The 19,646-nt window shown below is 43.0% G+C and overlaps 1 protein-coding gene across 2 annotated transcripts in view; it reads left to right on the top strand.

Annotated features, from left to right (window-relative positions):
- The window catches only part of TFEB (transcription factor EB), an 84,144-nt gene that overhangs the window by 36,415 nt on the left and 28,083 nt on the right, over positions 1–19,646 (top strand). The window contains exon 1 of one of the 2 annotated variants that reach the window (XM_015407605.1): positions 5,716–5,729. The exons of the other annotated variant lie outside the window; for it this stretch is intronic. The gene's annotated coding sequence lies outside the window, so the exon portion shown is untranslated. Of the gene's footprint in view, positions 1–5,715; positions 5,730–19,646 lie in introns of those variants that run through there. 2 annotated transcript variants of the gene reach the window in all.

Genomic DNA, 19,646 nt, shown 5'->3' on the forward strand with positions numbered 1-19,646 from the left:
TTCCCTTCTTCTTCCCTTCCCTCTCTTTCTTTCCCTCCTTCTTTCCTTTTTTATTTCCCTCTTTCCTTCTCTCTTTTTATTCCCTCTTTCCTTCCTTCTTTCCTTCTCTTTCTTTCCCTCTTTCCTTCCTTCTTTCCTTCTCTCTACTCTCTCTCTTTCCTTCCCTCTTTCCTCTTTCTGTGGCCCAACTCTAGTGAGAAGGGGTTTAAACTTTAAACCCCTTCTCTTCCCCTCCCCCCGCAAGCCAGCTGGGGAAGGGAATGGGAGGCTTTTGAAGATGCTTCCCCCCTTTTGCTTTCCCTTCTGACATAACTTCTGGTGATGTCAGGGGGTGTGGCATATGCTAATAGCCTAGTAGCTCATTAGCATACTATATGCTAATGAGCTCCTGCAGCTCTTTTTCTACGAAAAGACCCCTGCCTCCATGAAAGTTGGAGGTGTCTGGAGAGCTTTCCTGCATGGAACGGAGGTTTGTGTTTGGTAACAAACGCCTTCTGTGTTTTGCAGGGTTATTTAAAGCCTCTGATAAATGAAGAGCTAAAGATAGGCCCTTCAGCTGGCCCTGGGAAAATGTTGCTGTGGAAGACCTGCAGTGGGTACTCAGTGAGTCCCAAATACAAAAGATAAAATGTGGCTAATAGCTGACAAGGAATGTGTGTATTGCATTTCCCCCTGGCATTGATGCCAGCTGGGCAGGCAGTCTTAAACAGGAGCCTTGTTGATTCCTTATCTTGGCTTGTGCTCGAAACCATGCTTCCCAGTATTTCTGGTTGTGAGCATGAGGCTCCTGACACTGGGCAGCTCTTAGTGCCAGGAGGCTCCTGCCTCTCTTCTCCCCAGAATGTCCCTCATGCACCCATCCTTCTTGCTTCAAGAGCCTGAATGTGAAGAAGGCTGCTGCTATCTGTAGTTCATATATTTATGAGTACAGTATCAGACCCGGGTGATTTTGCAAATGTGATAGCCTGTGACTCTGCTTACATGCATAAAAATTCTCTCCTTTCTCGTAGGAATTGAGATGGTGGTGATTCCAATTAACACTAAAGCTCAAATAGTAAGCAAACAAATTAACATACTTTAGAAGATGTGTCTTTGTACCCTTGTAAATAGTTTGCAGCTGTTCAGATTTTTTTTAAAAAAACAAACTGGATATTTACTAGGAGAGTGGGAATCTTTTCCAAGGCCACTGGACAAAGCCTCCTCTACATTAAATTTAGACAACTCAGACTGGATTGTCATGCAGTGATCAGTTTGTGTACGTAGCATTTTCAGTGTAGATCTGATGTTTGCGTCGTGTGAAATTTCACTGTAGGTTGTTGTGATGTGATAAGATTGGTGGTTCTATATAGTCAACTATTACACTCAAATGGCTTACTTCCATGCAAAATGGACTTTAATCTCCTGGCTGGCTGTATAAATAGGGTTTTAATGTCTTTCCTCACCAGGCTAAATAATTATCCCCCCCCCCCATAACTTTGCACATTCCTGGTGCCCTCTGGGGCTGGTATAGAATTGCAGATGCTGGAAGTGTGCCAATGTGTTGAATTGTTTTATGTTTTGTATTTATGCTGTCCTGAAAAAGGACAAGTCACAAAGAGGAAAAAATTACCAGAGATGGCAGTGGAGATGATTCATGAAATGCCACTAATCCAAGAGGGAATTGGAGAGGGTGGAAAGGGAGAAGTGGGGTCGAGGAAGAGACAAGGCAGTCTGACACTTGGCAGGGCTCCTTGACTGGTCCTGCCCACTCCCGGCACACCTCCTTTCTCAATAGCTTATCTGGCCCATTAGTCTTTGAGGATTCTCCCACCATTCCCTTTGGATCCTCCTGGCAGCAGGTGTTTCTCAGCAAAGTAACTGCTGTAGTTAGTTCATAGGAGCCTTGAGTTGAAAGCAATCCAATATGTCCTGGACCTAAAACATCCCTGACACATACCATCCAGCTTTGGGAGCTTTTGAAGGAAGGGGATTTGAATGAGAGCTGGGTGAATTTTGATTATTCAGAAACAAAAACATTCTTCGATCAGAACTGCACATTTAGCGGCATCTGTATCCCGGAGAAGACTCTCACCTACTTTTCCAGGACAATTGGGGAGGAGGGGGATTTGTGGCAAATAAGCAAGAGGAAGGGTTCTTAAGCCCTGTCCGGCCACTTCTTCCTTCAGCTGTGATTCTGGATTATGTGTGTACACAGCAAATGGAAGTGCCTGAGTATCACTTTAGGTAAGATTGTTTCCCAGTCAAAGCTCATGTGCAGTTACAGGGGAATAGGCAGTTATATACATACATGTTCGGGTCCAAGCAAGCAACATGACCCCTGCAAATATGTATTCTAAAGAGGTGATAATAAATATAAGCAATGGGTACAATCAAGGGTCTAGATTTGATAGATAGAGTGCCTGAAGGACTATGGACGGAGGTTCGTGACATTGTACAGGAGGCAGCAATCACCACCATCCCAAAGAAAAAGAAATGCAAGAAAGCAAAGTGGCTGTCTGATGAGGCTTTACAAATAGCAGAGGAAAGAAGGAAAGCGAAAGGCAAAGGCGAAAAGGAAAGATTTACCCAACTGAATGCAGATTTCCAGAGAACAGCAAGGAGAGATAAGGAGGCCTTCCTGAATGAACAGTGCAAAGTAATAGAGGAAAACAATAGAATGGGAAGGACTAGAGATCTCTTCAAGAAAATTGGAGAAATAAAGGGAGCGTTCCATGCAAAGCTGGCCATGATAAAGGACAAAAACGGTAGGGACCTAACAGAAGCAGAAGAGATTAGGAAAAGATGGCAAGAATACACAGAAGAACTATACAAGAAAGACCTCGATGTCCTTGACAACCACGACGGTATAATCACTGACCTCGAGCCAGACATCCTGGAATGTGAAGTGAAATGGGCCTTAGAAAGCATTGCTAACAACAAAGCTAGTGGAGGTGATGGTATCCCAGCTGAGCTATTCAAAGTCTTAGAAGATGATGCTGTTAAAGTGCTGCACTCCATTTGCCAGCAAATTTGGAAAACGCAACAGTGGCCACAGGATTGGAAAAGATCAGTATACATTCCAATCCCAAAGAAGGGCAATGCCAAGGAATGTTCAAACTATCGCACAATTGCACTCATATCACACGCTAGCAAGGTCATGCTCAAGATCCTACAAGCTAGGCTTCAACAGTACGTGGATAGAGAACTACCAGAAGTACAAGCTGGGTTTCGAAGAGGTAGAGGAACGAGAGATCATATTGCCAACATTCGCTGGATTATGGAGAAAGCAAGAGAGTACCAGAAAAATATCTACTTCTGCTTCATTGACTATGCTAAAGCCTTTGACTGTGTGGATCACAACAAACTATGGCAGGTCCTTAAAGAGATGGGAGTACCAGACCACCTCACATGTCTCTTGAGAAACCTGTATAAGGGCCAAGAAGCGACAGTTAGAACCGGATACGGAACAACTGATTGGTTCAGCATAGGAAAAGGAGTACGACAAGGATGTATACTGTCACCTTGCTTATTTAATATATATGCAGAGTACATCATGCGAAATGCTGGCCTGGATGAATCACAAGCGGGAATTAAGATTGCTGGGGAAAAGATCAACAACCTCAGATATGCAGATGATACCACTCTAATGGCTGAAAGTGAAGAGGATCTAAAGAGCCTCTTGCTCAGAGTAAAAGAGGAGAGCGCAAAAGTGGGCTTGAAGCTCAACATCAAAAAAACTAAGATCATGGCATCCGGCCCCATCACTCCTTGGCAAATAGAAGGGGAAGCTGTGGAAGTAGTGACAGACTTCACGTTCCTGGGATCCCAGATCACCGCAGACTGTGACTGCAGCCATGAAATTAAAAGACGCCTGCTCCTTGGGAGGAAAGCGATGGCGAACCTAAACAGCATGATAAAAAGTAGAGACATCACCCTGCCAACAAAAGTCCGCATGGTCAAAGCAATGGTATTCCCAGTAGTCATGTATGGCTGCGAGAGCTGGACTATAAGGAAGGCCGAGCGCCGAAGAATAGAGCAATGAACATGATATTGAGCCAACTTCAGAGGACAGTGGAAGACAGGAAGGCCTGGCGTGATCTGGTCCATGGGGTCGCGAAGAGTCGGACTCGACTGTGCGACTGAACAACAAACAAAAGCAAAACTGATATACAACACACACATTTTGAAATTTGTCCCTGTAGTTCATAAATATTTTGTATGAAATTGATGGGGTCCAGCTGATGCTTGCTCAGTCAGTTAAGAGCCTTAGGGTTATACTAGATCCAGCATTATTGCTGAACAAACTCATTAATACAGCTGTAAAAATGTATTCTTCATGCAGCCCAGAAGACATTCCCTTAACCCTAACTTGGTCTATTTGGCCATGTGGATCCATGCTAAGGCTACCTTGAGGCTAGACTATTGCAATGCTTTCCATGTGGGAATGCCCTTGAAGACAACTTGGACACTCCAGTTGGTACACAATGCCACAGCCCAGTTACGGAGCATACATGTCACACCCATTCTGCTGACACCCCATTCGTTGCCAATCAGTTACTGGGTTCAGTTCAAGCTTTTGGTTATCACCTACAAAGCCCTTAATAGCCTTGGACCCACATACCTGCAGTACCCCCTCTCCTGCTATGCCCCATGGAGATGTTGCTTTCCCTCCTTGTTATCTGTAAAATTAATGTTACCTTATTTACATGAAGCAGTTGTATGTACTCCATGCATATTGAATTGCTACCTTTTTTGCTAATTGTAGCAGGAAAAATATTAAGTGGCTGGCATTATTAAATACAGGGTCATTGGCTCTCTGGAAGCATAATGGTTTAAGAAAGGCTGAAATTCAATTGTAAGTGTATCTTCTAGCTTGGGCATCAGTTTATACATGCACATTTTAAAGCTGCTTTTCCTGTTTCTCACCAACATCAGGAAGAGGGTTCAGAAGCACTTGAGTGGCCCACTGTTAAAGCCTTGACGCACCAGAATGTGAGGTGTTTGGATGTTGCCGGAGAGTGCTCCCCTGCAGGAGTCCTGTGTAGACTGAGAAGGAAGAAACGCAATAGAATTATGAGAATCTGGTTTTGTAAAGTGTTTGTTGCATTTATAGTAGCAAACTTGGTTTCTTAATTTTGAAGGCCCTGAAAGAGTCTGTGAGGGTTTAGGGGAAAACTTGAATTCAGGTTGGAAATCATGATTCCATGTTTCTGAGACACCATTGCTGGTGCTTTGAGCTACTGAAATTGAGCAGTTATATACGGGGGGACCGTCTTTAAAAAATTGAAATGGAGAACTAGAATTGAGCCATCGGGCATGCTTCTGTACAGGCATCATTTGGGACGGACCACCAAGTTTTAGCCTTTTCCTACTCAGGCCAGGTGGTGTGTCAACTGAAGTTGTAGGCACAAGTTATGGGGAAGAGGAACTGTGGCTGAGCATTCAGACACCCTGTAGGAGGAGAAATGGAGACTTGCTGGCAGCTCCTAACTCATGGTACTAAGGTTGTTTGTTTAGCCTTCTTGGTAAGGTCTTGATCACATTAAGAGAATGAGCTAAGTGGCCCTGCAGTTTTGCAACTTCCTCTCCCGGGTGCTGCTGAGCACTAAATTAAGTGAGGCCCTGAAAAATGAGGAAATGAAGGGTGTGAGAACTGGAGAGTGAGAGCTTGTTTGGTGAAGAGGAGATACAGCCAGTCACCCCCTTTCTTTGGCAGTTGTGAAATTCTTCCTGGCTGTCTGAGCTCTAAGGTAACAAACAGTGTGAATAATGCACCCACAATTTGGGTTACGGAGCAACCTGGGTGGTGGCACCATTCTGTGGGGTTTTTTTAATAGGTGAAGGACCTGATGTGCATGAGATACTTATGTGACTGCTCTGCATGTGAGCAATATAGTTCCAGCGTTCCTTGCAAAAGAGGTTGAGAGATCTGTTTTAAGAAGAGCATGGAAGTCGCTTTTTAAAGTGCTGGGCAGGAGAAAACCAATAATTCATGCAAATTAGATATGCCCTAAAATGTCTTTGTCTGATCACCAAGGGGAAGTGGCCTAAAATAAATAGTTGTCTTTTTCTTAATAAAGATGAGACTAGCCAATGTTTTTGGTCTCTTTTGCTTGCCAGAAACAGTAATAAAAATTAATCAGTTATGTGTAGTGCATTGCTTGCTTGCACATTGACCATGCTCACTAAAATGCCAGGTATGTCTTCCCTAAACTGAAAACTTATTTATATCCTCTGATAAAATTTTTTCTCAAAAAGCACTTTCAGTTCAAATTTGCAAGCTTTGATAGTTTTGTCTGGAGCAGAGGTCTATCAGTGGCTATTAGCCACAAGGTATAGATAGGAACTCTCAATCTGGGGAAAGTGATGCATTGTATTCTTGGTGCTGGGGGGGGGGGCAACAGTGGGAGGAATTCTAGTTTCCTGGACCCACTGCTGGACCTCCTGATGGCACCTGGTATTTTGGGCCACTGTATGACAGAGTGTTGGACTGGATGGGCCATTGGCCTGATCCAACATTGGCTTCTCTTATATTTTTATGTCTGTGCGACTTAGCCAGACCAACCAAGGATACCTAATTGAAACAGCCAGTCCTGTCTTCATAAATCCCCACTAAGTGCACAAAATGGGGAACTTCAAATTCAGACTTTGCCGCCCCAGTGAACTTTGAGTTGGGAAATCCAGTGATTTGAGGCTGTATTCTGGCCAGGCAAGATATTTTGAACCAGAACATTGCTTCCAAGTGATGGAATTGCCTTTTACCCTGGGATGTTTTTCACTACCTTGCAATGATCCTGGGACTCTTACCATATCGAAGAACAAAAATATAAATAAACATGGCTAAAACAATCCCTGTTCGTCAGATGCATGACTTGGAATTAGAATAAGCTAGTTAGAATATGAAGAGAATAATCTGATTGGCCCAATGTTCATGATGCTGCTGTAAAAGTAAAAAACGATTGGTCAAAGCTTTGTTTCTCATTCAGTTTCCCTCAGCCACCTGGAGTCTTTCTCACTCCAGAAATGTTGAAAATAGCAAGACTCCCAACAAGTAGGAGACTGGGGTGGCTTTATTTTCATGTCAGGAAATTCAACTGAGGGACTTTCTGACACCTATAAAATTCTGTTCTTGGTTCTGGTCAAGGGTGGGATCCTTCCTTAAAAGATGCTTGGCCGATTGGGGCCCACAGGCTGTGTTCGGGCCCTTGATAGCCTTACGTGGTGTAATTGAAAGCATGCTAAAAAGTTTGCCCATATTTTCAAGGAAAATAAAATTGTTTTACATTTAATCATTACATCTACCTTTTGGGGTTTTTTATGATATGAGTAAACGTCTGTGTCTATATGAATGCTGTGCTGACGTGGATATACCCCAGGACAAATTGGAGCCAATCCAAAACTGAAGGAGTTAACCTGTTCTAGATGGGGGCTGAACTCCCCTCAATGCAGCTTGAGGATGCTTCTAGATTTGTGACTACAGTTGATGCTCATGTCTCATTTGTGGTGAGTAACACCTCTCACCAACTATTTACCCACTGTTATCCATGGCTTGGCCAATCAGATCAGGTCGGGTCAGTAAAAATGCATTCCGTGTGGCTCTGCCTCTGTAGGCATGTAAATTTCAGTTTGTGCAAAAATGTAGTTGCGCAGACTATAGGGGTTATTAGCTTCCCAATGCTTAAAGAATTGTACTGTGTCCATTCACAGTACTGGTTCTTGCCTTTAAAGCCCTAAACATTCTGGGGCGAGGGTACCTGAAACACCATCTGTTCTCATATGAACATACCCATTAGTTAAGAAGATCCTTGGAGGTTCCACTTCCGCTGCCAGAGGTGGATAGGTGTCCAGTGGAGAGAAGGCCTCAGCTTTGAAATTCCTTCTCTGTAGCCATCTGTTGATGCTGAGCTTGTTAAGCTTTCAGTGGATAAGCAAAGACATCCTATTTTCCCCCAGACATCCTATTTCCCCTCAGAAATTTGTAGACAGTTGCTTTGGGGTGGGTGGGATGGAACCTGTTCTGCTGTCACTTCTTTAGTCTCTGGTTTTGAATAATTTTATTGCTCTGTTAGATTCTGTAGAGTGTGTTTCCTTTTCTCAGAAACGTTTCTGGTGCGGCTAATAGTTTTACTGATTTTTAAAAAACCTTTTTAAGCCACTTTATGAAATTGTGAGATGTATGCATTTTAAATTTATATATGACCTCTATTTAGAAGTGAATTCTGGAACCTCAGGACACAGGGCATCACATTGAGCCCTTTGGGAAAGGGTGGTCATTATTTAATAAATAATAACCCACAGGAGAATAGAGCAGCCCCTGAAAACACAGAAGTTGACAGTCCCTTCCTTCAATATAAAAGCCATGTCCAGGAGTCCCTTGTTTGTTTATGCCATGCTCATGCTCATGCTCTGGACAAAATTCTTGCTTTGGAAAAATTATACTGATCATCAGTAATCACGCCCAGCAGGCTTGGCTGCACCGTGTACCAGAGGCAGTGTGTGTTGGTCTTGGCTTAAGCCTGGGAATGCTGCCCTTCAGGATGCTTTCTCCCTGCTTGCTGCTTACTGTTTACTGTCATTTTGAAAAGAAAACCCAAGAAGAAATGGAGAGGAAATCACATGCAGTTGTTTTTATTTCTTTGTTCTGTATTTCCTTTTCTGATGACTTTTTGCATGTCAAAGAAGCATCACAAGGCAAAGGGCAAGGATCAGATTCTTCTTCTCTCCCCCACTCTCTGAGGCATTCTATATTTATTGGTCCCTACTGGGACCTTTGAGCTGGCAGATAATTTTGACATAGGTTTGATGTTTTTTTCATTCACAAAACAGCACTGTCAACTATAAAGCAAACACTGCACAGAAACAGATGGGAGGAGGGGCATGGTTCTGAGTTGGAACTGCATTGTGCAGCATCTCTCTTTCATTGTGGGCATGGATATACTAACAGCAGTGGAGAATGGGAATTATGAAATTTATTCCACAAAAACAGAAGAGTCTGTGCACAGAGAACCATCTTACTGGACCCTTTCACCTCCACCCCCCCATTCTTATGCTTAGTGACAAATATAATATGATTCCTGGAAGGAGGATCTCATTTAAATCCTTTGACGTCCAAATACTTAATTATTTATGAAACCTAGCAAACAGTGAGTTGGAAATGTATTTAAAATACCAACTATTCTCCTGATCAGTGGGACTCAAAGTGGCCACATCTCAGGGAAGAATGATTTTTTAGACTGGCAATGCCACCTTCTTGAGTAGGGCAAGGGATTTGTAACCTAACCCACCCCTGAATGTTTTGCATGTGATATAAATAGCAGCTGTTCTCTTAGAAGTTTATTTTTATACCACTCTGCAAATATATTTCTGCAGAGATTTGCTCCCCCATGTCAAAGATCTGGGTAGCAGAAAATTCAGAATAACTTGTGATTAATTAAGAACTGTATGCTATGTAAGAAAGAGCTAGAAGTGCATTTATTATAATCAACCATAGAGTATCTCCCTTATAAATAAAAGCCGAATGGTGGTGGCACTTCGCTAGAACATTCCACACGCTCCAAAATCAGATCGCTCTCTGATCTGTCATTCAGAGGGTCTCCCTATTCACTGGCTGCTTTGCCTGAGTCCTGCCTCCAACATTCTAAACATTTTGCTAATCCTCTCCCCCCCATAGCCAGTCAGAACACAGAGATTATTTGCATATGCAGCCAAAACAGTTTGCTCTTCTGAGGTAAAATGTGTCCAGTCTCCAGGTGAGTACTGGAGATCACTCAGAATTACAACTGCTTTCCAGATGGCAGAGATCAGATTCCCTGGAGAAAATGGTGGGCTCTGTATCCTTATATGCTGCTGAGGTGGCCCCCATATGACAGCCAATGTGACGTAGCAGTCAGGGCTTCAGAGCACGGGAGAGGCTGCAGGTGTGTGGGGGGTGGAAAGCTGAAGAGTGAGGGGGAAATAAAGGTAGGTTGATGATTGGCTGGGAAGGAGATAGGGTTGCCAACTCCAGGTGGGAGATTCCTGGAGATGTGAGGGATGGAGCCTGGAGAGGGTGAGGTTTCAGGAGGCGTGGGACCTCGGACAGGTACAAAGCCATAGACTCCAACCTCCAAACCAACTGTTCCCTTCTGGGGAACCATCATTGCCAATCTCCAGGTGAGGGCTGGAGATCACTCAAAATTACAACTGTTCTTTAGGTAGCAGAGATCAGTTCCTCTGGAGAAAATGGTGGGCTCAGTGTCATTATACCCTGCTGAGGTTGCCACAGCAAATTGACAGTGTCCAAGGCCGGGGCACCCGCCCAGAGCCTCTTTCTAGAGGCCGTTGTATTTATTTCCACAACGGGCCTTTTTCCTAGTCTCTTATACTAATTATTAACTTCTAAGTAAGGGCAGCAGGGTCCAGTGATAAACTAGCCTCAAAAAACCTTCTAACTTGCCAGGCTGTAACTTCAGTGTATACCTTGCCATTGCTGTGCAACTGAGCTGATGTAATAGAAGGTTCAGTCCATGGCTAGATTTATGAACTGTGAATGAAAGTGACTCCTAGTATCTATGGTGCTGTGTTGGTCACTTGAATTTTCCCTGCTTTGCAATTGGTGGTGTCATTTGCCCCTGTGTGACATGCTATCCTGTTGGAATTCTCCACTTACACCTACAGTGATGGCCACCCAACTGCTTTGCATTCTCTTTGAACAGGTGTGAACTGTTCCTAAGTGTGTAAAGCTTAGCCACTTGGAACTGACACTGATATTTAAATGTCCCTGTAGAAGGCACTGATGAAATAATTCTGCTTCAAGATCATTTCAGTCCTGATTCTCCCCCTCCCCCTTCTGTAAAGAAATCAAATAACACCCTCCTCTCCAGAATTTAGATTCACAAGAAAATCTAGGCAAATAATCAGTGGATATTTCATCAAAGATCAGCTATCTGAAATTGGCCCTGCTTATGATGGTTGTGGGAAATGATCTTTAAAGTCAGATGTCAAAAAGTCATGTGTTCTTGAACCACCATGAATAATGATTCTGGTTCAGATTTTGCTGGTTTTCCCTGATTACCAGATTCCTACTCCCTTTACATCTCTGCTTTTACCTGCTGCCTATGCAGCAAGTTGATGCTCACCCAGCGTCATAAAGCCTGATGCTCTTTGTGGACTAGTCCCTTTTCCTTGTGGACTAGTCCCTTTTCCTTGCATTGTAGATGTATTGCCACTGTACCTTTTAAATATTTTCTTCTAAAGATGCCAGGAAAATAGTGCTGATGTTCAAGGATTGCCATGCTTTGCAATAATGGATAATGAATGGATGTGTGAGTGTGAACACCAATGCAATGCTCACTTTGGATAAGTATCCACAATTGCCTTCTGCATTAATCTGTTGCTTGTCTGGGGTGTGGGCTTTTGTATGGGTATGCTGTAATTTCCATCCAAAGTTACTGGTATCCCCCCTCCCTTTCCTCCTATGTGAATTAGGGATGTGTGTTTGGATATATTTGAGCTGAATATATATCCAAAAAATACATTATTGGTATTTTTTAAATATATAGTCGGGTCTTCCAGGTGGTATCTGGGATTTTCGAGGATACCAGAAAATGGTTCTCAAAAAGTCCAAGAAATATTTCAGATTAACTGGAAGTATCAGGAGCCAAGTTTGAAAGTTTCCAGCACTGCCCCCACCCCACTTTTTTCTGGAGTGTCTGTGTTTTCCTGGGCTTGGTAACAGTTGTCAGGTTGATTTGTCTTAAATTCTTTTTAAATTAGCTGTTGTAGATTTTCCGGGTTGTATGGCCATGGTCTTGGCATTGTAGGACCTGACGTTTCGCCAGGAGCTGTGACTGGCATCATTAGAAGTATAACACAGAAAGATGGAGTACTCTCTGTGTCAAGGTGAGAAGACAAATGGTAGGCAGGTAATTAATATCTACTCAGGAAGGTGGGGTAGGGCTGAGTCATTATCTTGTAGGAGTTCCCCAGGCTGTGGACATGCTAATTGAGGAGCTTTCCTGAGGAGGTTCTTTTGTATATGGATTGTTTCCTGAGGAGGTTTCCTGTTTCCTAAGGAGGATCTTTTGCATATGGATTGGCTGTTGAAATTCTAATCTTATCTGTAGTGCTATTGTCAGATGTAGAGCCTTTTGTGTTTTTTAGGACCGAAAACCATGGCCTATTTATTTTTAAAGTCTCGTCTCTCCTGTTGAAATTGTGTTTATGTTTATGAATTTCAATGGCATCCCTGTGTAAGCTGACATGGTAATTGTAAGTGGTGTCCAGCCTTTCAGTGTCTTGGAACAAAATACTATGTCCTGTTTGAGTCAGGCTATGTTCAGCTACTGCTGATTTTTCAGGTTGGCCAAGTCTGCAGTGTCTTTCATGTTCTTTTATTCTTGTCCGAATGCTACGCTGTGTGGTCCCGATGTAAACTTGTCCACAACTGCATGGTATGTGGTATACTCCTGCAGAAGTGAGGGGGTCTCTTCTGTCTTTTGCCTATCGTAGCATCTGTTGTATTTTTCTGATGGGTCTGAATACTGTTTGTAGGTTGTATTTTTTCATGTGTTTTCCCATCTGATCAGTGATTCCTTTGATATATGGCAAAAACACTTTTCCTGTGGGAGACTGTTTTTCCTCAGTTGTTTGATTTACCTTCAGTTTAATCACTCTTCTTTTTAAATTCTTTAAAAGAATTTATGACAAATCTCTTAAACTCTTTTTGTAGACTTTGTAAAGTTGTCTTCTTTGCTTGAGTTGCTTTGTGACAGGTTTGCTTATTGTGGTGGATTCTCAGGTTTGACATTGTTATAGATTCTCAGGTTATAGATTCTCAGATTCTCTGATTTTACATTTTCTAGGCTTGCAACTGCTTTCCTTTTTGGTTGTATATCAAAACAAGAGCTCATAGGAGGATATTGTATCAATATTTTTGGTTTGGCTTGGCTGATTCTCAGGTTGTTCATTGGCATGGATTATCAGTTTTTACTCTTTAAAAAAAAATATATTTCCCCCCTACAGGACAATGAAGGATGGTTGAGGGTACCTAATTAAGGGGCCCATGGTCCAGTTCACTTCAAAACTGAAAGTTGTTTAAAGGACAGGCACCAGCAGCTGTGCTGCAATTTTGGTGCCACTAGCTTTGAAAACCATCTCCAGAAAGATTCCCCAGAGTAACAATGGAGCCAAAAATATCAGAATCCCTCCCCTCAAAAAAACATGCTTCCCCCCCATAAACCCCATGATCTGAGTACTAAACCAGTATTTGGAACTGGGAAATGGGGAATACTGATATTTTCCAGCTCCCTGATACCCAGATTAAAAAACAAACAAACCATTTTTTTGAGCTGCATGTCACTAGTGTGAATGCTAGCTAGTAGGAATGGGGCATGTGAAGGAATGCTCCTCTCGGTAGCTGAAGTTATTGACAGAAGGACTCTTGTAGATATCTATACCATCTGATGTTTGGTGAGTGACTACTAGATCCAAGGTTTTCTGTATTGTATAGCTCCCTCATGTTAATATTCTAGTTTTTGGTTTTAGAAAAAGGTCTTTCTTAGAAGTATGTGTTGTCTAGACAAGATCTGATTCCGGATGCTGGATTAAATTTTACTGGAGTAGGCTATCCCTATGTATTTCCTTTTTGTCTTTGATCTTGTTGTTTTTAATTGATAGTTAAAGTGTATGTTTCTGTGATTGACTTTAATGTTGTAAGCTGTTTTGGGAGCCAGTTTACATGGCAAGATGGGCAGCAGTGTAAGAAATAAATACCAACACCCCAGAAGATGATAAATATGGATGACTAGGAAAAAGGCCCGTTGTGGAAATAAATACAATGGCCCCCATATGGGGGCCACCTCAGCAGCATATAAGGATACAGAGCCCACCATTTTCTCCAGGGGAACTGATCTCTGCCATCTGGAAAGCAGTTGTAATTCTGAGTGATCTCCAGCCCTCACCTGGAGATTGGACACATTTTACCTCAGAACAGCAAAACTGTTTAGAATGTTAGAGGCAAAAGCCAATCAAGTTGCATATGCAAACGACCTCTGTGTTCCGAGGCAGAGGCCAATGAGGCTGCATATGCAAATAACTTCTGTGTTCTGACTGGCTATGGGGGGGGAGAGGATTAGCAAAATGTTTAGAATGTTGGAGGCAGGATTCAGGCAAAGCAGCCAGTGGATAGGGAGACCCCCTGAATGACAGATCAGAGAGCGATCTGATTTTGGAGCGTGTGGAATGTTCTAGAGAAGTGCCACCACCATTCGGCTTTTATTTATAAGGGAGATGATTTGAAACACATAGGAAGTTAGGCATCTGTAATGTTTGCCAGCATTGTGAAAGATGTTTATCACTAGTCATCACCCAATAAGAAAACTAGGGGAGCTGGGAAGGGGTGGAATTCTCATGCACAGCTACAACTTAATTGCACAGCTACCACTTAATTAGTAAATGGCAGTAGACATTTGTCTTTGTGAAATCATAAACTGTTATTTTCCCAGCTAAATGTTAGGGGCACAAGAAATGTATCCATTAAATGTGTTAGTCCCTTGTATCTGCATCCTGCTCAAAATATTGCTCTTGGTGTCCAGTGGGCCATTACAATGTGGACTTAAGGAACAATCCTAAGCAGGTCTACTTGGAAGTAAGTCCTATGTTATTCAGTGGGGCTTGTTCCCACGAAAATATCTTTAGATTTGTAGCTGAACACACCAAAGAGGAGCACTAGAAGAAACAGGTTGTAAGCTGGGAAAGTGAAAACTCCAGAAACTTGGTTCTCCTGCTCTGTACTATATGTTTAATGTTGCCTTGGAGGAAATTTCAAGTATCTCTTTGCTTAGTGATTTGTCCATAGACCAGTGGCATTTTAACTATGGTAGAATGCTATGAGAATGGTAGATTAGAGAGTAATGATCCTGTATTAAAGCCAAAGGGAGCAAGACAAGCAGGGCCAGTTTTGAGTACCACGAGGTCTCCAATTCACCCGAGCGCTATGGTCCAGCTATTGGTTGTTGTAGGGGTGTCACTTTTGCTTTGTCCCACAGGCTGTCTGATTCATTTGCTACAGGATGAAAGCTAAGTTTTTCAACAGTGGTATTCAGCCCTTATTGGAAGGCTTGCTGTAGGATGCAGCATTGCAATTTATACTCGCAGTGAATGATTTGGCAGCCTGTTAACAAGCTTTGCTAGATTCAGGCAGTGAATTGCAAGGGCTTTGCCCTTGAGCGGCATGGTTATGATGCTGTCAGTACAATTGGATCTTGTAGTGGCTACTATGAGGGCTGGGGAGTCACATCTGATGAGTGACTCCCCAGCCCTCATAGTAGCCACTACTAGCATCCTCGTCGCCACTGTAAAGTACTGGGTTCGCTGCATGGAATTCTCAGACTACGAAATGCGTTCAGATGCGTTTATTGTACTTCACAACAAGAATGACTACAACGGCCCTGTAAGACCAACTATATACACTCCACCCGGCACACTTATGGGCCCATTGGAGTGTTTGAATTTCCCGCCAAGGTTCTATTGGTGGACTGAAGGTGGACTAGGATCCGAGGTCCCCTTTGTGTTTGGGAACCAAGCTCCTGCTAAGCCGCGGACCCCTGGTGGCAGTCCACGTACATAACAATTTATATCCCACTTTTCTCCCCAGTTGGCACTCAGTACGGCTTACAACATTGTTCTCCCTTCCTTTCTTCTCTCACAACAGTAACTGGTGAAGAACACCAGGCTGACAGTTTGTGATGGGTTCAAGGTCACTCAGTGAGCTTCCATGGTAGAAGGAGGGATTCAAACCCAGGTTGCCCAGGGTCCTAGTCCACCACTCTAACCACTGTGCTACACTGGCTCTCAGTGGAGGGAATGGCACCAGATAATGGCACAATGCCCAGGAGTGCATGAATCCACCAGCCATTAACATGCAAGGTCACATGACCGACAAAACCTTCATTTTCTTTTTGTAAGATATTAGGTAAGCCCTTTATTGTTTTGCAGCCTTTTTAATACTTCTGTACAGAACACAAATGACAACACACAGCTATATACAGAGTACCAGCTGGACGATTCAGGGAGATTTGGGTTCAAATGTTTCCTTGGCATGACTCTGAGTAGGTGGCTGTGATCAACTAGATATCTTGCATGACATAAGATAGCCCTATATATAGTTCTGAGCTACTTGAAAGAAGGGTAGCATACAAATGTGATTTATATGACTATTTGTTGCTACATGGTTATATCTGATCCACGGATCATGCTGCTGCTTTTGAAATGATCTTGTTGGGGCTCATTTGCAAAAACTAAGCCAGTATTTCCTAAATTGCTGGTATCTTGAGCAGTTTTCCCTGCATTAAAACTGGAGACCCATTTCATTCTTAATGCTCAAATATGCATATATATTCTTTTGATCAGCTGCCAGAATAATTGTCACCCAGCATGCCAAACCCTTCTTTTGCCCCGTGAGAGAAGATTGGGGTTGGAAATAGATGCATCATTGCTCCCTCACTCTGCGTAATGCCACTGCAAAGAAGAGGGGATCAGTGCTGATCCCTGGGTTAAGATATAGGTGGAGCACACTTTGGCTGATCCTGATAAAGGAAGCATAGGGACCCATGACTAATTTTATTTTCAGATTTTTAAATTTACTATATTGTGGAACCCAAATGGAAACTGTATCATGATTTTTTAATGAAACTTTAACTAAATGTAATCCTCTCTGTCATTTTCCAAAGTTCAAAGTATTGTATAATTAAAAAGTGGGAATCAAAGGTATTCATCTCAAAAGTGTTGTAACCTGTGAGAAAGTTACTACAGTAATCAAAGAACAAATTCACAGCTGCCACTTGAAGTTAACTTTTGAGATGCTGTAAATGCCACCCCAAGGTCAAACTAGCTATTTGGTTGTTTGTTAGAACTTGGAGTGTTGTGGTAAGCAACTACTTTTAGAATATTGTCGAAGACATGATTATTTATGATCTAGGAATGCATTTGATGGGGGAAGTACTATTGAGAATCAGTGTGATATAGTGGTTAGAGTGCTGGAGGAGGGAGCCCCAGGTTCAAGTCCCTGCTCAACCATGCAGCTTGCTGGGTGACCTTGGGCCAGTCACTCTCTCTCAGTCTAGCCTAACTTTCAGAGTTGTTGAGAGGATACAAAAGAGGAGAAAAGGAACTAAGGCCCCGATCATACGGGCCGGAAAATGCAAGGGGGGGGAAGCATGGCTGTTTGCCCCAGGGCAAAATAACGCGTGGTTGCACGAGCAGACGTCCCGTGGAGGTCCCATGGTTAGGGGGAGGTGCCTATCACAGGACACTCCTGCGGCGCTGCAAAGAAGCGGGGCCGCGGGGCAAACAGGGTTGTGGTTTTTTTGTTAAACTAAACTGTGCGCATGCTCCGTTGGGTGCTTGTGTGCATCAGTGGAGACTTGGAAAAACCCCCACCTTTTTGCGAGGGGACATGGGCGGGCGCCGAAACTACCACCGGAAACGCGATCAGACGCCCGCCCATGCCCCGCGGTTTCCGGAAACTAGTACCTCGGAGGTACTAGTTTTTTTACAGCGCATCTTCGGAGTGAAGCCTTGGGTGAACCACGGGAGCTCTACGCTTCCCAGATGTGGCGGTGAGATCGCGCCCCGAAAATCCGCCTATCTTCCGTTTCTCTAGTGTGCCTAATGCTCCGTGTGACCACAGCCTATGTGTGTTGCTCTGAGTTCCTTGGAGGAAAAGTGAGGTTACATAACATAGATCTAAGCCTGTGACTGGCATGGATGGCAGGAATTGCATGTGTTTGCACAAACACTTTCACTTTTCAGGAGAAAGGAATACCCTGTGGTCTTTCCTTAGGTAATTTGTGTGGATAGAATAAAGTCGAGGAATACTGGTCAAAAGAAAAATGAGAGGGAGATACAACTTCTACTACTTCCTTAAAGTTCCCATGGACAATGGCAAAGCTTGCTACCTTTCTTACAGTGCAATTTTGTAGAGTTACTCCAATCTAAGCCCTTTGAGTGGATTACACTGTTGGTGTCCCATGTGTCTGCTGGTTTTCATCCCCCCGCCCCCCATCTTCCTCGCCTCTTTCCCCACCCATCCTGTTAGTGAGTCAAAGTGAAAGCAGAAGCTGATGAACGTTGCTTAGGGTGAAGCCAAGCAAAGCCAGCAGGGCTATTTTAAAACTGTCTTGGTTTCCAGTTCTCCCTGTCCTTTGTGCAGGGCCTAAACTTGCTTTTGTCCTTCTTGGTCTGGGTTAAGTTTCATTCTGAGTTGGTGAATGCAGAAATTTCCCAAGGGGATAACCTGCAGGAATAGTCTATGCATGTGACGTTGCTTGTTTCTCCCAAAGTAGTGAAGGCAAAATAAATAATTCAGGCTGCAGTCACACACACTAAATAATCCACTTTCACTCCACTTTCAATGCACTTTTGAACTGGATTTTGCCAGTTCACACAGTAAAATCCAGTTGGAAACTGCATTGAAAGTGAGTTGAAAGAGGATTATTTAGTGTGTGTGATCGCAGCCTAAACGGCTGAGATCAGTGAAGGATTACAAGATGATATCAATATGTGTAAATGCAGAAGACGGGCATGTTAGCAAGGCTGCTGTTGATGTCTGGGTTTAGGGATTACTAGAAGGCAATAGTTATGATTATTTATTTATTTATTTATTTGATTTATACCCTGCCCTCCCTGCCAAGGCAGGGTGCCTTTCGTTCTACATGTCCTCAAGATGCTCCAAGGAGGGGTGAGTGGCTCAGTGCTAGAACATCTGCTTGTTAAGCAGAACATTCCAGGTTCAATCCCTGACATCTCTAGTTGAAAGATCAGGTAGTAGGTGATGTGAAAGACCTCAACTTAAGAGCCACTGCCTGTCTGAGCAGACAATACTGACCTTGATGGACTGATCATCTGATTCAGAATAAGGCACCTTCATGTGTGCCATACACGTACCTGTGAAACTATAAACATGAATGGTTGTATGCCATAGAATGCTTTCAGGTGATCCACGATACTGTAGCAAAGATAAATTCCAGAGGAGTTGCCATGTTAGTCTGTTGCAGCAACCACTATCAAGAGTCTGGTTGTATTTAAAAACTAATGGATTCATTGTGGCATAAAATTTGTATTAGAACCCCACTTATCAAATGCATGAACTGTAATCCACCTTTGGCAGATATACATGAAGTACAGAAAAAAAAACAGTAAGCAGGGAGACCAAAGAACATTACATGATGGAGAGCAGTATGCAGCTCATTTCTTAAAACCTCAAGTTTATACAAGATGAGAACTGGATTCTCCGTTTCCTTTTTCTTTCTCTCCATGAATGTGTGTGTATAATACACACACATACAGCACCCTTCAGTTGAATATTTGGAATATTTAATGAGAATCAAGCACCCTTCCATAAGCATAATTTTATTGTTGAATGTAGGCTTCAACAAAATGTGGAATATTTTGGTAGTGACTGATGGGAGGAGTGGAACATCTGGGGACAGGATACTGAGCACCACTGGAGGCAGAATAGGGAATAATGTTCCCTGCAAAGAGTCATGCAATGTGATGGCACTGTATAAGCTTTGCGGGGAGGGCGGGGTAAAAATCCCAATAAATAAATAAATATAATACATGAATGCAAAATATCAAAATATTGGTAGCCCTGCCCAAAGCCTCCGTCAATTATCCATGGATGTGTA

This window comes from Gekko japonicus, unplaced genomic scaffold, assembly GCF_001447785.1.
Source record: "Gekko japonicus isolate JY-2015 unplaced genomic scaffold, Gekko_japonicus_V1.1 scaffold1348, whole genome shotgun sequence".
Lineage (NCBI taxonomy): Eukaryota > Metazoa > Chordata > Lepidosauria > Squamata > Gekkonidae > Gekko > Gekko japonicus.